This window comes from Plecotus auritus, assembly GCF_963455305.1.
Source record: "Plecotus auritus genome assembly, chromosome: 3".
Classification (NCBI taxonomy): Eukaryota; Metazoa; Chordata; class Mammalia; order Chiroptera; family Vespertilionidae; genus Plecotus; species Plecotus auritus.
In genome coordinates, this window is record NC_137772.1 from 13,446,054 (window position 1) to 13,462,756 (window position 16,703).

General features: G+C 41.5%; 1 protein-coding gene across 2 annotated transcripts in view; it reads left to right on the forward strand.

Moving 5' to 3' along the window:
- Positions 1-16,703, forward strand: part of MTUS1 (microtubule associated scaffold protein 1) — a gene marked incomplete at its 5' end in the record, with an annotated part of 144,534 nt that overhangs the window by 78,308 nt on the left and 49,523 nt on the right. The window lies entirely within an intron of this gene.

The following is a 16,703-nucleotide window of genomic DNA, read 5'->3' on the forward strand; positions in this document are numbered from 1 at the left end:
CCAAGTGGGAGGAAGGGCTGGCAGACAGGCTGTATCCTATATAATAAAAGCCTAATATGGTAAGTGTCCGGTCGTCTGAGCGGCCATTCAACCAATCAAAGCATAATATGCTAATGATATGCTAAGGCCGCTCAACCGCTCGCTATGACGTGCACCGATCACCAGGGGGCAGATGGTCGAACCGGTAAACCAGTTGCTGTGATGTGCACTGACCACCAGGGGGCAGACAGTCAACTGGTCAACCACTTGCTATGACATGCACTGACCACCAGGGGGCAGACACTCGGACCAGTAGGTTAGCTTGCTGCTGGGGTCTGGCAGATCGGGACTGAGCGAGATGGATCGAATATGCCCTGGAGCCCTCCCGCGGTCCCTCCCTGGCTGGCCAACCTCTCGCGTCCCTCCCTGGCCCCAATCATGCATCAGTGGGGTCCCTCGGCCTGGCCTGCACCCTCTCGCAATCCTGGACTCCTCGCGGGATGTCGGAGAGCTGGTTCCAGCCTAATCCCACAGGCCAGGCCGAGGGACCCCACTGGTGAACGAATTTGTGCACCGGGCCTCTAGTATATATGTATACTCTGGTCCTATATTACAAATATGTTTAATACTTAATGTGTGTCTAAATGGACTATTAAATAAGAAAATACTATTATCCAGACTGCTGTTAATTTTGTTTTTTGTTCTTTTAATGATTTTACAGGGTATATATGAGACATTCTTGCTATCACAGAGTGGAGTAATTTTGCTTTTGGAATCTGAAAGCTTAGACTTCAGTAGTGATTTGATTTCGAGCCAGGTGAGCAGATGATCTGGCACAGTGGGGAGTGTTAAGCGGATTCCCCTCCAAAATTCAAGAAATGAACAGAATGTTGGCTCTGTGTGTTTATACATACTTTAATAAGCAAACCCATACCAATGTTTGCTAGTGCTAAAACGGAGCATGAAATGTTAGTTCACAAATAAAAGTCTGGAGCAGTGAGAAGCCCTTCTCGCATAGGAAAGCCATCGCTTCTGCCTGGGCTTCTCTAAGAATCTCTCTTCATTTTCTCCTTAGACTCTGCCATCTCTCTCCCTCTCTCTTTGCCCCTCTCCCTCCTTCCCTCCCTTCATCTCTCCTCCTTCCCTATCCCCTTCTCTCCCTCTCTCTTCCCTCCCTCCATCCCTCTCTCCCTTTACACTTGAACTACATTTTGACCTTGAGGAAATAAACACTAAGGATTCCAGAGAATCTATTATCCTGGCATAATTGAGACAGCTAGGACCAAGGATGGAAACAGGACAGGGGCAATTTTAAGCTGCATGCTAGAGCTGGCTAAGTCCTAGGGGAGCACAAGTGGACTTTCACAGAGGGATTCTACAGACCAGCTGTCACTGCTTGGTCATGGCCGGGGCCCCTGGAGCACCGTGTTTAGGAGAATTCTGAGGAAGGGTTTGATCTCAGTGGGACTGAGCACCATGACCAGTTAGTGGGGGCCCATGGTAGCTTAAGTACTGACTGTTTCCACACCTGATATTCAGCCCCACTCATTAGGCATAGAGAGGTGGCGTGATTCAGGGCAGCCAGGTAGTGGCCAAGTCAGGACCAGAACTCACTTATTATAGACTAGAGGCCTGGTGCATGAGATCTGTGCATTTGGGGGGGAGGGGGTCCCTCGTCCCTGTGCCCTCTCACAGTCTGAGAGCCCTCAGGGGGTGTCCAACTGACGGCTTAGGCCAGCCATGGGCAAACGACGGCCCGCGGGCTGGATCTGGCTGTTCTATCCGGTTCTCTTGCTCTCCCCTCCGCTCCTTTACTTTGAATTTATATTAGTTCACACAAACACTCCATCCATGCTTTTGTTCCGGCCCTCCGGTCCAGTTTAAGAACCCATTGTGGCCCTCGAGTCAAAAAGTTTGCCCACCCCTGGCTTAGGCCCACTCCCTGCGGCAGTTGGACATCCTTAGCACTGCCTTGAAGGCAGGAGAGGCTGCTGCTGCACTCGCCAGCTGTGAGCCTGGCTTCCGGCTGAGCGGCGCTCCCCCTGTGGGAGTGCACTGACCACCAGGGGGCAGCTCCTGCATTGAGCGTCTGCCCCCTGGTGGTCAGTGCGCATCATAGCAACCAGTCATTCTGCCGTTTGGTCGATTTGCATATTAGCCTTTTATTATATAGGATTCCACCATTCATTGAAACTATTATGCTTCTCATATTACGTTGGAACTTTTGGTGCTGAAGGATGTATGATTCGGATATAATAACACCGGACAAGAGAAAATTTAGATATCACCCGGATACCCATCAGCTGCCGTGGCAGGACTGACAGAGGGCAGGAGAAATACTTACATGGCACTGTGCCTCATGGTGAAGTGCCTCCTTCAAGCTGAGGTTTATTAACAGTGGGCCAGCTTAAAGGAGAGTGTTGAGAGACTTGAGGGTCAGATGTGTCAGTGTTGGCCATAGAATATGTGCAGCTCAGCACAGTTTGTCCCCCATTAGTAAAGTGGGGAAGAGGGAAGGTGGGAAGCATGTACAATAGATGATCTTAGAGTGTGTGTGTTTGTGTGTATCTATATAGGTATGTATGTTATATGTAAGGGTAAACATATGTGTATGTTTATATCTGGATCAGAAATGTTGTCCTTGAAATGTGGATTTGGACTCTCACGTGTTAACAAAGTTGCTGATAGATCTGGGCTGGATCCCGTGATCAGAATAAGAATGTTGAACCTGAAGAGTGGCCGTGAGCTTGTTTTCCGGGGAACACCTCCTGTTCTGTGTGACAGAGAGCCAAGCCACAGGGGGATTGTTCCTCAGGAGAAATGTGTCTCGTGCTGTAGTGAGAAAGCCTTTTATTGATTTCTTTGGAAACTAAAGGTCTTCGTGCTTTAAAGCTCAGTAATGCAAAGTGTGAATTCAGGACCATATGAATTTATATTCAGTATGTAAACTCAGTTCAACATTTCAAAATCTGAATAAGTGATTTATTTGCTGCTGAATATAATTTTAGAAATGTTTCAAGAAAAGTAAGACTAGGTGGGCACACAATGCAATATACAGATATTGTATCATAGACATCTATGCCTGAAACCTATATGATCCTATTAACCAATGTCACTCCAACAAATTTAATTTAAAAAAAAGAAAGTAAGACTAAAATCCAGATTGTTGTAATACATGTTTAAGACTCTAATAACATCATTTATTTCCTTTCTTGGATTTTTGATTTAGCAAAGGCTGAAATGCTCATTGAAACCCAATTCCCATTTTGTACGGAAATCTATAAAATATGCTCTGTGAAACTTTGGTTGTGCTGTTTTACATTTGTGAAATTATTCCCCATCCACCTTTAAGAAGTTGTATTGAATTTTATAGTAGTAGCCTCTTCAGGGTTATCACTTACATGAGCTCCCTGTCAACTTGGGAAAAACCAGGTCTCTAGGTTTGGGGGAAGGAGAGAATTGGAAAGAAGGATAGGAAATGGACAGAAACATGACATAGGTGGGAAGACTGTGTTGATTAGACCTAACACTGCCAATGTTATCTGGCACAGGAAGAATGAACAGATGGCTCACTGTAGAGGGACTTGACATAGATCAGGGGAGAAAATAGGATGTTTCTACAGGATTCCAAGGTGACATCTGTCAGCACTGCGGTAGAGTCGGGATGGGTTAGCCCAGTGAACAACTTCTGGCTGTTTCAAATTTATAAGATATCAGTAAACAAGGCACACATCTAACCTTTTTCTAGAAATGTCAGGTAGAAAGGTCAACATTGGTAAAGACATTTGTGATGGTAAGTGTTGACTGTCAGTATAGAATTGGATGCTTAGAATTGGGTATCAAAGATTATTTGGAAACAGTGGGAAAAAAAAATCCCATCTGGGTTGGTGGCGGGGAAATTAAGCTGGAAACCAGGTGGTGAGTGACTGAATCTCCAGACTTTCCCTCTGGCTCAGTGAGTACGTGGTGGTAAACATGACAGTGGTTTGAATGGTTAACAAGGGAGATGGATTAAAAGGTCAATGTTTATGGGAAGAGAGAACCATAAAACTTTCCAAGTATTTTTGCATGGATTTTTTTCCCCTTGGGTAGGGAGAGAAAAGGACTGTGTGCTCTTTACCCTCTTGCATGTTGTATAACATGATAATGTCTTAGGAAGAACAAAGCGTTACTGCCAAAATTCCTCGTAGGAGCTAAGTTTCTGGACAGTGTACTTTTTCAAAGGTTATTCAGTTATGGAGACTCAAAAGTTAAAGTGTGAATTTAGAATGATCTCTAAAGACATATGCACCCCTGTGTTCATTGCAGTGTTATTCACCATAGCCAAGATATAGAAACAACCCAAGTGCCCATCAATAGACAAGTAGATAAAAAAGCTGTGGTGCATATATGTACAATAGATTATTACTCGGCCCTAAAAAATAATGTAATCTTACCATTTGCGACAGCATGGATGGATATAGGGGGTATTTTGCTAAGTAAAATAAGTCGAAAAAGACAAATACCATATGATTTCACTCATATGTGGAACCTAATGCACAAAAATGAACAAACCAAACAGAAATAGACTCATAGATACAGAAAACAGACTGATGGTTGCCAGACAACGGTGGTGGTTAGATGATTGGGTGAAAAATGTGAACAGATTAAGAAGTACAAGTTGGCAGTCAGAGGGATGTACAGTTCAACATAGGCAATATACTCCATAATATTGTAATAACTATGTGTGGGATCAAGTAGATACTTGAATTATTAGGGAAATCACTTTATAAATTATGTAATTATCTAATTACTGTGCTATATACCTGCAACTAATGTAAAATAATATTGAATGAAAAAAAATAATGGAAAAAAAAATCACATGATTTCAATTTGCCTCATTCCTGGTGACTTTAATTCTAATTATTTGGTTAAGGAGGTGTTTGACAGTTTTCTCCACTGTAAAGTTGCTGTTTTTCCTTTTTAATTAGCAAATGTCTTATGGAGTAATATTTTGCTATCTTTAGAAATATTTGATATGTAAAGTATCATGTTTGTCCTCAGAATTATCCACTAATGTTAGCATCCACTCACATTTCCTGGTCTGAATCAAGTATTTCTATAACGGTTGCCAAATGATGATTTTCTAATTTCATTATTTCTTCTACACTTATCAGTTGGCATTTACATTTCTAATATTTTTAATGTACATGTATGAGATATGTAATCAGAAAAGATAATAAATGCTGTTAAAACATTAAAAAAAGGAAATACCGATTTTAAAAAATTCAATTAGGTTCTAGCTGCTGCTTTCTTTTTTTGTTTTGTTTTTACTCTTTACCCGAGGATATGTTTTTATTGATTTTTTTAGAGAGAGAGGAAGGTTGAGAGAGAAACATCATTTGGTTGTCTCCCGCATGTGCCCCGACCCGGAATCGAACCCACAACCCTTTGGTGCAGAGGATGACGCTCCAGCCAGCTGAGCCACTGAGCCAGGGCTCCTTTGTCTAGTTCTAATTACTACTCAATGAAATTTGAAATCGTTTTATATGCTTTTATCTCTACACGCTGGTACTATTTTTCAAACCTTTCTTCCAATGTTTTTGACATTTATGAGATTTTAAAATGTAGATTCTCCCTGCTCCAAATGGTACAATAAGCGATGGTAATGGTGGTTATAATCCTAAAGTAGCCACAGAGTCCACTTCACCACAGCACAGCAGAGGAACACAGCTTCATGGACCTCATTGTGGATCCAGCACACATTCAGCGAAAACAGAATGTGAAAATGCACCCTCATTTGGGATTCAGAACGCAGAAACAAGTCCCGGTTTGCTTACTTTTTTCCTTTCCCTGCCCACAATACAAATACAATTCTTAAGGATGCTACAGCAGATTTGGGTTCCCTTTCTAACCCAATGGGAGGCCATAAAGACGAAGAGGAAATTCAAAACTAAGGAAAAACCTATATAAACATGGTGTGCCCAATTGTCCTATGTGACTGAAAGCTATTTAGTTGTTTGATGTTCAGGGCTCCAGTTAATATCGGGCAAAAGAAGAAATAAGAGTAAGTCATCTACCTGAAGCTTTGCCTTGATGGTTTTAAATGTTAGTTCTGATAGAAAATCAACAAGTTACAGATTATGACTGTTGCTTTGCTCTTTGTTCTGGTATCACAGACCCTTAATATGCTAAGATTGTCTTTAGAATTCCAACGAAGGAAGAGAAGCAAAATCAGAGACTGGAGCGAAATAGAGAAGATGCTCCTTCCCGAACTCGTTGACCTGGTCTACTTAAAGTATAGTAATTGCTCACTAAATTCTTCTCTCTTACTTATACTCTGGTATTTTCTCTTGGAAGGAGTGTAGGTCCCTTTATTAATAGTATAGGAGCCCCCTTTGCCTAACTAACTAGTGGACTCACCAGAGTTCCACCACAGACCAAGCAGAGTTGGTTACTATCCCAAAGTCCTTTCTTTAGCATTTCTTTTAGTGCCTGCAAAGTTTTTGTGGTGTTTTCTTTTCATCTCAGAGAGAATTCCTGTGTGAGTGAGAGGGGAAAGGTTTACAAATAACATAGAGGATGGTTTTTATTATTTAGGCATGACTTCCTTTTATGTTTTAGCATTGGGACTTGGGCTCCTTGGTTCCAGGACAGATTTGGGTCTCCAGCTCCTTGCTGGAGCAGAGGAGAAGTGGAGACAGGTCTCATCCTGTAGCAGCCAAGGAGTGTGCACAGTATTGTTCGCGCATGATTGACATAGATGGCAGCCTACACTCTGCCTCGTCCTCGGCCACATGGATGCTCCTCCTTCCTGCACTGTGGGTGTTCTTGTTGCATAGCGTGGATGGCCACATAAATCATCTCCCGATTTTTTATTGGAGATTAGAAAACTGAGCTGAACACTATGCATAAACTAGATGAATCTTTTTTACTTTTTAAAAAATTCTCACTGGAGGATTTTCCCATTGATTTTAGAGAGAGAGGGAAGGACAGAGAGAAATATCGATGTGAGAGAAACACACAGATTGGTTGCCTCCTGCCCTGACCAGGGCCCCGGGCCAGGGAGAAGCCTGTAACAGAGGTACGTGCCCTTGACTGGAATCTAAACTGGGACCCTGGGGTCCACAGGCCAACACTCTATCCACTGAGCCAAACCAGCCTGGGCTAGATGAATCTTTTTGAAATTCCTAATATATGTTAGTATATAACTTTCCAGAAAGGTGTTAGTCCCTTAGAGCTGTGTGAGTGTCTGTTGCTCTGCATCATTGTGTGTGTGTGTGTGTGTGTGTGTGTGTGTATGAGTGTGTGAGCACATGTGTGTATAGCAAGCATGTTAAACTTGTGGCCCACTGGCCGCATGCCTCGTTAATTTGGCCCGTGTTAGCCTTTGAGTTTGACATGCTTGGTGTACAGGATCATGTGGTAACTACATGGTAATTACCTAGTGAATGTTTATCAACACTTTTGCCTTTCAACTGAATTGAAGAGAAAATAGGCAAATGTACTGGGAAAGATTCTTTAGCATGCCAGCAGGTTCTCATCTGTCCCAGGCCTTAATATATTTCCGGGGCATCAGTTGACCCCCAGCTGGGATGACAGGAATCTGTGGTTTTTATTTATCATAAAGCCCCATAATCTACAAACACACCAGTAACTGAAAATTCAGAGCTGTCCAACTTCGATACTAAGGCAGCTTTCAGATAATTAGAACTTCGTGATTCCACTGATAACTTTACAGGACAGGGCACTCCAGTATGTTTCCCTATTGAATTTGTGAGCCTTTGTATCTCACAGGTTTTATGTGAGTGGGAATCCATGCTTTCCATTTATAGCAGCCACACATATTCAGACATTATCGTTTTAGCTGCCTGTTTTAATCTGAATTAAATATGAAACTGGGAAAGGCAGTCTTAATGTCTCAAGACTATGATCATGTAAACTATTAAAAAGGATATTTCTTCTGATGGGCATAGTACACAGTAATCCCCAATGTATAGCTCCTTTCTACTGGAGAGAAAAAGTATTAGCACGAGGCATTGACTGACATTATGCCCGCCTTATTTCCAAAGTACATAACCGACCCTTTACACGTAAGGTTATCAGAATGGAAAATTAACTCCTGATAAAGTAAGAAAAGAAATGGAAAATATGAATTATGGTGTGGTTTTGTTTGGCAAAACATTTAACCCTTGAAGTTAAATGGGGTGTATGATAGGGTTCAAGAATGCCTGTCTCCAATTAGTAATCAATGCTACAATTATTTCAGTGAAAAAAAAAAAAAAAGATGTATTTTAAGGGGTCAACATTGCAATTTTACCTAGACTGTGGTATGAACATGTATTTCCCCAAAATCAGAAACATGACTTTCCCAGGTTTTTCTAGTTGGTTGTTCATTGTCATGACTTAAGAATTGCTTGTATTATGCTGAGCCTGCTGAGGAAAAGTCACAGTGTGTTGGTTTTTGGAAGGAGAGCTTTGATGCTAAGAAGTGGTGTTCAAACAGCTGGTGACTTTGAATGGATCATATAACCTCTTCAGTAGCAAATATTCTGCAGAATTGAAATGACTGATCACTAAGGTGTTGCCCTATTGTCATATTCTATGTCTAAAGTCACCTTGACTTTCTTCATATTCTGCTTGCAAATGGCGATCTTTTGGATGATATACAAGGCATCGCCTCCACATACAAACATGTTCCTCTGAGGATTAAATTCTAAATAATTGTACTATGGCTTTTTATTTTAAAAGCAACAAACTGGTGAAAATTAAGTTGACCAACTTGATATCCTTTTGTTTTGGTAAAATAGTAATTTAATTTTAATTATGGCAGTTTGCTAAAGTCTAAAAAGTTTATCATGTAGAGATTTAGAAATCACCATTTAATTTTTTAAAATTTGAGTTTAAATAAAACTCAGATAATTTTAGTACTGTTTTGTCACTTAAGTAATCACTTTCATAAGTTACTCTTAGCATAGGCAGCATAATTTAACTACTCTTGAATATTTGGGGCACTCCTATCATATTTAAAAATGATTCCATGCCCTAGCTGGTTCGACTCAGTGCTTGGGCGTCGACCCATGAACCAAGAGGTCACTGGTTCGATTCCTGGCCAGGGCACATGCTTTGGTTGTCGGCGTGCAGGAGGCAGCCAGTCAATGATTCTCTCTCATCATCCACGTTTCTCTCTCTCTCTTCCTCTTCCTTCCTCTCTCTGAAATCAGTAAAAATATGAAAAAAGAAAAAAGAAAACAAATGCTCCTGGTAAGTGAGATAAAAAGGATTCTATGATGAACATCTCTACAATGATCACTTTTAAAGTTTGGATTAGTTTCCTGTGATAGATTTTTTTAAAGTAATGTAAATAAATCAAGACATATACATACTTGTCCCTTCCCTCAGGTAACCAAACTGCTTTCTAAAAGCGTCTTGCCCCACTCCCCCCAAAATAAATAAAAGCTTCTTTCCCACATATACCGTGAATGACAACATAAAATAGTGCTGCTTTCACCATACTCTGGTCAACATTGGGTATTGTTTTTTTAAATTGTTGGCTAATGTAATCATTGAAAATTTTGTATGGTGTTGTTTTAGTTTAACCTTAAATCAATTATTGCAGAGACAATCCTGTTATCTCATAAGACAAGGAAGAGAAGCAGAAAGAGAATTATCTTCAGAGGCATTGAGTGTTGGTTTAAATCTTGGTCTTGCCACATTCTACTTTTATTATGACCTTGAGCTAGTTGCTAAGCCTCTCCAACTCTCAACTTTCTCACTTGGGAATATGAAAACATTTGGGGACAAACTCTCTGTATAGGAGTAATTCTGACCCCATGGAATTGTTGTGTAGAAAGCTCTCAAATGTGTCTTCTGTTAGGGATGGTGATGATGATAACCCTCTCCATTGATCTTACGATCCTAGTGGCTTACTTTCAGAGTTCTTTTCCAGGAAGTTGCATTATTTTAAATCCTGAAAGCAAGCAGGAAAACCCACTGAAAGTCAAGAACCATCTCGTGGAGACTAGCTGTTGTAATTTATTTAAAGATTATGATGTTATAACTTCTAGCCAACACTGACTCTAAATAAAACTCAGTTTACTCTTCATAAGGAAGCTGTCACACATGCCACGAACTATTATTACCTTGCTTCTGCCACACGTTGAGACTGTTTGGGAAACCAAAGCACCAGGGCTGTACTCATCCAGGCCGCTGATTATTTTACACCAGATCATCGGGCCCAGGTGCCATGGTGTCTGCCCCGGAAAGTAGAAAATGCGCCGCTCCTTCCAAATCCACTTACTAAACATGGCACAGGAGGGCAGGCTGCTCTCTGTCCCCTTTCCCCAGCGTTGGGAAATGGACGCAAGTTGCAAACCTGCTCTGATGAGGTAACGGGGGTGGCCTGGGTTTCCCCTGAGAAAGGACTAGGCTGTCATTCAAGGTCAGTTTATGATTATAACTGTCCTCTCATACTGCAGATGTCCTTATTTGTACTAAATTCGGTGTTTCAAATCAGGGAAATGTATGGATTCAAATGTATGGATTATTTAATAAAATTCTTGTTGGGACAAAGGCTTTTTTTTTGTTGGGACAAAGGCTATTTTTTTTTTTTGGTAGGAGCTGAGTGTCTACTTCACATATGACATAAATACAGGGTAGAGCAAAAGGAGGTTTATAGTTGTTTGGAAGGAAAAGAATACAATAATTAATAAATAACAATCCTATATAATAAAAGGCTAATATGCAAATTGTCCCCTTGACCATTTGACTGGAAATTTGGCCAGGGGGCGGGGCCGGTTGGCCAACCACCATGTCCCCCCCGCCCCGCCAGCGGCCCCATCTGCCCCGATCAGGGCGGGCGGGCCAGACCCCACCTGTGCATGAATTCATACACCAGGCCTTTAGTAGAATAAATTGTTTTGCATACTCACACCTGTAAACCTACCTTTTCTCCACCCTGTATATTCTACACTGACTGAAGTTTTACCCAAAAATTTGAATGATAAGAACACTAGGAATATAGACGTGGATAGAAAAGATCTTCCCAGGAACAACTGTATAAAGAAAAGATGAATAATTATGTCAAGAAAAGTTTTAGACTTCTCCTTTGTCAAAAACATTATAAACATGGTGATGGGTGTTAGCTATAACTACACTTATTGTGATCATTTCACAGTACAAACAAATATCGAATCATTGTGTTGTACACTTGAAACTCATATAATGTTATCTGCAATTATATCTCAATTCGTTGCTACTTCATAACTGTAATTTTGCTAGTGTTAATGAATTGTAATGTAAATATCTGTGTTTTCTGATCGTCTTAGGTAACCCTGCTAGTGGTTCTCAACCTGTGGTCACAACCCACAGGTTGAGAACTGCTGCAATAGAGCCTAAGACCATCGGAAAACACAGATATTTACATTACGATTCATTAACAGTAGCAAAATTACAGTTATGAAGTAGCAATGAAAATAATTTTATGGTTGGGGGTCACCACAACATGAGGAACTGTATTAAAGGGTCGCGGCATTAGGAAGGTTGAGAACCACTGTTCTAAGGCAAGGTGGAGATACATTTCAAAGGGTAGGGTACAGAAGCATTGTCAGATTGGGGAATAGCCTACAGCTGTTCAGATGTTTGGCTAGTAGGAGGCAATAACATGTAGATTAAGATGCCCTGAGCTGTCTGGCAGCAAACAATCATCCTATTCAGGTTTGGGGGAAATGCCTTTTAGCCATTCCAACAGGTGATAACGGATGTGACTCATCCCTGGTTGAGTCCCCAAGTTCCATCAACCTTTTGATGAAACTCTTGCAGTTATGACATGCTGGAACTGGCTACCGACAGATTTGCTCCAGATTCTTCGTGATCATTAACAACAGACAAAAAAAATCAAGACAATATTTGTATGTACTTCTTCACATCTAAGCATCCCTGCATAGCACATGACAGAATCATGTCTAGAATCATAACAACATTGTTTTCTACAGTCAAGTCTCTGATTAAACTAACACTCCTTCTCTCTCTCTCTCTCACTGCAGTGGAGTCTGTGATTCTGCTTTGAATGTACTGTGATATCATAACACACTGGCCTGCCAAATGCTTATAGCACCCCTAGAATATCTTCTTTTGTTTCTGAAGCCTTACTAAAGACTTACAAAATTTTTTCTTTGTTTTTCTTTATTTGTATCATTAACTGAGACTCAGCTTATTTCATAGGCTTTTCATAAAGCTATTATGTCACACTTTTTTAAAAGTTTATTTTTCTGCCTCTGATGCTTGTTAAAAATAATGGGGAAACACAGCAACATATGGCCAAGAAATTAAAAATCACGCCCACTCCAATTTCCAGAGCACTGCCAACATTTTGGCATATTTGCTTTAATATTCTTTATTCTTTTTGTTTAAAGTTGAGATCCTACTGTACATACAATTTTAAATCATGGTTTTGTTTTTCCACTTGATATCCTAACACAAGCTCTGCTGAACTTCCTAAAACTCAGTCCTAATTTTTATAGCTGTAACTATAGTGTTTTATCTTAGGTACCAAAAGTTCCTTAGATTTTTTTTTCCCTTGGTGATCCTTATTATGTTCTCTTAAATCAAATTAAGACTTTGTATAATAATGAAGGTGGATACTTTATTATCTTTAGGTACTTCTCATATTTAGTATAATTTCATAAACTACAGGTAGGGCACATGTGATAAACAGCTGATCGGTAAGTAATCAAAGTATATTTTTGAGCCAATTTAAAAATCTGTGCTTCCCCAATGCCCCGAAGTAATATATTTACCAATTGGTGTTACTGTACAATAACTGCTTATTTAGTTATTTAAATGAGTGAATATATGTGAAGTATTTGGGTGAGTGCCCAGCACATAGTAGATTGTCTTACTTAAGAGTTGGCTGTTAGCAGATTGTCACTTTGGCTCACTTGTGCTAACTCGCCACCAGGGGGCAGACTATGTTTGGGAAAGAATTGAAACCTAGTTTAAGCTGTGCTTAGTCTTTAGTATACCTTACTTGTGAGCATGTACTTTGCTGTAAAAAAAACCCCAAGAACTATTCCTTCTGACTTTTTAAAATATATATTTTTATTGATTTCAGAGAGGAAGGGAGAGGGAGAGAGAGATAGAAACATCAATGATGAAAGAGAATCATTGATTGGCTGCCTCCTGCATGCCCCCTGCTAGGAATCAAGCCCACAACCCAGGCATGTGCCCTTGACCGGAATTGAACCTGGGACCCTTCAGTCCGCAGGCCAACGCTCTATCCACTGAGCCAAACCAGCTAGGGCCCTTCTGACTTTTACTTTTTTCTTTTCATTGGCACTGCTTCTCTTTTTAGTTATAGCACTAGAAGCCCGGTGCACGAAATTCGTGCACTCAAGTAGAGGGGTCCCTCAGCCCGGCCTGTGCCCTCTCACAGTCCGAGAGCCCCACGATCGATTGCCCCAAAGAGGTAGGCCCTGCCCACCTGGCTGGGGCTCCATGATGGATCACCCCCGCAGAGGGAGGCCCCGCCCACCTGCCACAGCCCACTGGTCGGTGGCCTGGGCCTCCCTCTTTGGGGCTATCATGGAGCCACCTGATTGATTGCCCTGCTGGCTGGTGGCCTGGGCCTCTCTCTGCAGGGTGATCATGGGGCTATGGCCGATCCCCCGACCAATTGCATCACACCCGCCTTGGCTGGCCTGGTGCCAGTGGGCGTCATAGTGTGGTCATCCAGTTGTTCGGCCGTTCGATCAATTTGCATATTACGCTTTTATTATTATAGATTATTTATTATAATCACAATGTTGTACTATACATGCCCATGACTGTTCTCTAATTACCATTTTGTACTTCTTAATCCCTTTACATTTTCCATAAATCCTCCCAATCTCCCTCCCATCCGGCAACTGTTCAAATGGTCTCCGTATCTGTGAGTCTGTTTGTGTTCTGCTTGTTCATTTGTTCTTTAGATCCTACATATAACTGGAATCTTTTGGCATTTATCATTCTCTGTCTGATTTATTTCACTCAGCACAGTACTTTCTAGGTCCATCCATGTTGCTGCAGATGGTAAGATTTTATTCTTTTTTATGGCTGAGTCCTATTCCATTGTATATATGCACCACTTCTTCTTTATCCATTCATCTACTGACAGAAACTTGGGTCATTTCCTTATGTTGGCTATTGTAGATAATCTGCAATACACATATGGATACATATGTCTTTCCAATTTAGTGTTTTAGGTTCTTCAGATAAATACCCAGAAGTGGAATTGCTGGGTCCTTCCTTGTCTCTTATTATAGTCTTTGCTTTAAAGTCTATTTTGTCTGGTATAAGTATTGCTGCCACAGCTTGTTGTTGTTGTTTGTTTCCATTTTTATGAAATATCTTTTTCCATCTCTTTCAGTCTGTGTGTGCCTTTTGATTTGAAGTGAATCATCTTGACCAGAGCACTCTTCTCTTTATTCTTGCAATTCTTTGCTCTGATGTTAAAAAAGGGTCATTAGCAACATTTTCTTTCATTGATTTTGAGGGAGAGAGAGAGAGCGAGCAAACAGGGAAGAGAGAGAAAGGGGGGGGGTTGTTGTTCCACGTATTTATGCATTCACTAGTGGCCTAGTGCATGAAATTGGTGTGTGTGTGGGGGGGGGCGGGATTGTCCCTCAGCCTGGCCTGCACCCTCTCCAATCTGGGATTCCTCGGGCGTAAACCAGCAGTCGAACATCCCTCTTGCAATCCAGGACTGCTGGCTCCTAACTACTCACCTGCCTGCCGCCTGCCTGATCGCCCCTAACCACTCTGCCTGCCAGCCTTCTCACCCCCAACTGCCCCCCTTTTTGCCGGCCTGATCGCCTCCAACTGCCCTCCCTGCTGACCTGCTCGCCCCCAACTACCCCCCCTGCCAGCCTGCTTGCCCTCAACTGCCCCCCCACAACCGGCCTAATCACCCCCAACTGCCCTCCCCTCTTGGCCTGATTGCCCCTAACCGTCTCTGCCTCGGCCCCACCACCATGGCTTTGTCCAGAAGGTCTCCCGGAAGGTCTCCCAGTCTAATTAGCATATTACCCTTTTATGAGTATAGATTGGTTGATTCTTATCTGTGCCCTGACTGGAGAACCCCCCACAACTTTGGTGTATGGGGATGATGCTATAACCAACTGAGCTACACAGCCAGGTCCAGCAATGTTTGCTTTTAACATATGTGGTAGCTTCGTGTGGTACAAGTGAAAGCTTTAATGAGTAGGATGGATAGGTGCATGTCGCTAATTTTTTTGAGTGGTCTAGGCCCGTGGTTGGCAAACTGCGGCTCGCGAGCCACATGCGGCTCTTTGGCCCCTTGAGTGTGGCTCTTCCACAAAATACCACGGCCTGGGCGAGTCTATTTTGAAGAAGTGGCGTTAGAAGAAGTTTAAGTTTAAAAAATTGGGCTCGCAAAAGAAACTTCAATCGTTGTACTGTTGGTATTTGGCTCTGTTGACTAATGAGTTTGCTGACCACTGGCTAGGCTAAAGGATTTCTTTCTTAACTAGGGTATTTTGGAGTTTACTATTTCTTAACAACCCCACGCCTCCAAAAACAACAACAATAACCAAAAAAAAACACACAAAACAAACCCCATATGGAGTGGTGGCATGGCTATTTTTAATAATGTTTGATATTTAACTTTATTCTTCTTTACAATTTTAATGCTGATTGGCATCTTGGTTTTTACACGTTTCTGGGGCGTGGAGGAGAGGTGGTTACAGCATACTATTAATATTCAGAAACAGAACAAAAGGTGGGTTTTTTAAAATAACAATAAACTGGGATAAGTTGTAAATCAGCCCCTAAATGTAGCTGTTTTGACTTTATGTCCATGGTTATTGGTGTTTCAGTTGCCATGGGTGCAGTGTGTTTCCGAGGTCCATTGTCTGTGTGTGAACAAGTTGTGTCTTTCCCACAGTGAAGCCTGGACAAGTGACTGGTGTGTCTCTAAAATGACAGGCCGGGGACTGCGTGAAGAGGGAGAAGAGATTATTCAGAATTTCCTTTCCTGCCTATCAGCTTCCCCCGTCACACCCTAAATGCTCCATACAATTCCTGAAAGAGAGCTTCCTTCGCATTAAATAGCAATTAATAGGATTATTCATAGTTAACAATCTCTACATTTATTCTGATACCGAGGTGTTTTTGGCTGTTTTTTTAAGGAAATCTTGGGAACAAGCATAGATCATTTTTTGACACACTGTTTTCTTATACTTTGTTAGATTAAAAAAAGAGTTAGGATTTTGGGCTGTTCCAGGTTTAATATTTGCTTTACTTAAGTAGCATATTGCCGCTGCAATTTTCTTATACCCATACCTTTACCTTTTCACTTCCTTGTTGTTGTTTTTTTGCCATCATATTTTAATGTGCTTTCATAAACCACTCTACTACAAAAAACATTTAATAGATCCCGGTAAAAAAATACACATAACCACACCCCTCCCGCGTCTCTGGTCTCAGCACCTGACTGTGAGAGGCCGCCTGGTTTTCTGTGCCTGGGATGGGTCGAGCAGTAGTGCAGCCCTTAGCATACTGACTATGTGAATAACTAATGTTTTTAAAAATATATTTTATTGATTTTTTACAGAGAGGAAGGGAGAGGGATAGAGAGTTAGAAACATCAATGAGAGAGAAACAATCGATCAGCTGCCTCCTGCACACTCCCTACCGGGTATGTGCCCGCAACCAAGGTACATTCCCTTGACTGGAATCCAACCTGGGAC